Source organism: Berghia stephanieae, unplaced genomic scaffold (genome assembly GCF_034508935.2).
Source record: "Berghia stephanieae isolate SIO BIC M18660-M18661 unplaced genomic scaffold, UCSD_Bste_1.3 scaffold7369, whole genome shotgun sequence".
Classification (NCBI taxonomy): Eukaryota; Metazoa; Mollusca; class Gastropoda; order Nudibranchia; family Aeolidiidae; genus Berghia; species Berghia stephanieae.
Genome location: NW_027629032.1, coordinates 1 through 2,751, shown reverse-complemented (window position 1 = coordinate 2,751; position 2,751 = coordinate 1). Strand labels below are relative to the sequence as shown.

The 2,751-nt window shown below is 65.8% G+C and overlaps 1 pseudogene; it reads right to left on the bottom strand.

Annotated features, from left to right (window-relative positions):
* LOC144962250 (large subunit ribosomal RNA) lies at nucleotides 1–2,428 on the bottom strand (annotated as a pseudogene; the record flags this gene model as incomplete).
* Nucleotides 2,429–2,751: the final 323 nt, after the last annotated feature.

Sequence of the window (2,751 nt, the reverse complement as noted above, 5' to 3'; positions counted from 1 at the left end):
CAGGGTGCGTGGGGGTTTGCCGTTTCCCCCCAACCCCGGGGCCGGCCCCCCGAGCCAACCCTTTCTCCGGAGGTCGCGTCGGTTGTCCCCGCGCAGCAACGCGCCCGCGAAGGGGGTCAGCCGAGCGAGGCGCTCGGCCGGGGCCCACGGGTTTCGCGCACGTCTCTCCCCTCGGAGTGTCCTCAGGGTGCGTGCGGTTCTGCCCGCTTCCTCCTAGCCCGACGTCGGCCCTCAGAGCCAATCCTTCTCCGAAGTTACGGATCATTTTGCCGACTTCCCTTACCTACATTACTCCGTGGACCAGAGGCTGCTAACCTAGGAGACCTGCTGCGGACATGAGTACGGCCGGGCAGCGAGATTGACGTGCCCTCGACGGGGTTTTCACGGACCGCCGTGAGCGCTCCGGACGCAGCCATGTCTTACGGCGACGCTTTTCGGCCTGGCCAGCCCTTTCTCCGGTCGACCGATTCCAGGGCGAACCAGACCTTAAAAGAGACGACGGCTCTCCCCGGTGCCCACGGCAGCGTTCCCCGTTCTGTCGGCGTCGCCGCGGCGCCCCCACGCCGGAACGTAGTCGCGACGAGGGGGGCCGTTCTCCGCCGCCGGTTCGAGCGAACCTTAACTGGATTCCCTTTCGGCGGTCGCAGGGTGACTGACAGGCAGGCGCGGCGCCGTTCGGCGCCCGCCGGCGCGTGTTTCGTACCGCTTCAGCAAGGGAGCTAACCCGCCTTAGGCCCGACTACCCACGTACATGCACTGTTCCGGGGAAAACCTTTCCCCCACTTCGGCCTTGAAAAGTACTCTCGTTCAATATTTGCTACTACCACCAAGATCTTCCCCCGCGGCGGTCCGAACGGGATCGCTCCCGGACTTTCACGCCCCCGCGGCGCACCTCCTATCGCCCGGCCTGCCGGGGAGGGGAGTCGCACCCCTCCCGCTGGCGGGGCGGCCCGGTGTGGGTCCGACGTCAGCGCCATCCATTTTCAGGGCGGGTCGGTTCGGCAGGTGAGTTGTTACACACTCTTGGCGGATTCGACTTCCGTGGCCACGCCCTGCTGTCAGTACGACCACACCTTTTAGCTTTCCCGTGAGCGTCCTGCGTTGGGCACACAACCGGGCGTTCGGTTCATCCGCAGCGCCAGTTCTGCTTACCAAAATGGCCCACTCGGCACCGTGATTCTAGGCCAGGCCCGTGCGAGGCGGGTCTGGCGCCTCACCGTTGAAAGTTTGAGAGTAGGACGAGGGCGTTTCGCCCCGATGCTCCAACCATTCGCTTTACCGAGTGAAAATCGTTCCGTCGGCACCGGCTATCCTGAGGGAAACTTCGGAGGGAACCAGTACTAGATGGTTCGATTGGTCTTTCGCCCTACGCCCAAGTCGGGCGGTCGATTTGCACGTCAGAGTCGCTTCGAGCCTCCACCAGAGTTTCCCCGGCTTCGCTCTGCTCAGGCGTAGATCACCATCTATCGGGTCCCGACGCTGCACTCATGCTCCGACAGGGCCGTCAACGCGGCGACCGCCGGGCCGGCGGTGCGCTCCGGGGACTCGGTGAGTCGCCCGAGAGATCCGCCCTCGGCCCGCGAGGGCCTCTCGCTTTCACTTCGCCGTGGGGTTTAGTGGAAACCCTGCGGCTCGCACAGGCGTCGGACTCCTTGGTCCGTGTTTCAAGACGGGTCGGGCAGGTACCGGAATAACGCTGCGCACCTTTCGACGGACCGGAGCCGCCCGCCGGGAGGCCGAAACCCCCCGGGGCGAACCGCCGCCGTTTGTCCGCGGTCGACCACGGCACCCGAATACGACCGCTCTCGTGCCAACTCGCGCCCACGATCCGCAGGCCGACGACCCGCGTAGGGCGCGCGGACGAGACGGCCCGGTGCCGGTGGCAGCGGAGACCCGCCGTGGTGGGGCACGCGCCCGACCCCCGAACTCGGAAGGCGTCCCCGTCTCCGGGGCGCCTCCGCGGGGGGCACGGGCGACAGCCGCCACGGCGGGACACGTCGCTCGGCTCAGCCAGTTTACCCCTTGGCGGTTTCACGCGCTTTGCACCCTCTCTTCAGAGTTCTTTTCAACTTTCCTCACAGTACTTGTTCGCTATCGGACTCGCGCAGGTACTTAGCCTTAGGTGGGTTTACCACCGCTTCGGGCTGCACTGCCAAGCAACCCGACTCGGGGTCGAGGTCGGCGGAAGGGAGCGCCCCCGGCAAGGGCTGGCACCCGCTCTGGGCAAGCCACGCTCGAGAAGACTCGCGCGGCGCTCCGATCCCGCTCGACACCGACCCGAACGCTACAGCTCCCGCGGGCACGGGCCCAGGGGGTTTCAGCGCTGGGCTTTCCGCTTCACTCGCCGTTACTGGGGGAGTCCGTTGGTTTCTTTTCCTCGCTTACTGAAATGCTTTAGTTCGGCGGGTACCCTGTCGATATGAGGTCGGCAGATCGCCCATCCGTCGGGTTCGCGCGCGTCGTTTATTACTTCCCGCATACCCCACGAAGTTCACCCTTGGGCCTTCTCGCTGCTGGGTGGGATCCCCGACCCCCCCGGAACGCTCGCGCTACACGACTCTAGGTCCTCTCCCGAGGAGCTAACCTGGGACCGACCCCGGACTCCCCGACCCCCGCTCGTCCAGGCGCTGGTGCCCGTGGGTGTCCCAGAGGCCACCGCGCCCCTTTTCGGCTCCCCTTTGCTTCAATTTAAATTTTTTTCCGACGACGCCCGCCTTCCTACTATCGTCCAAACCCTGGAAAGGTAGCCCT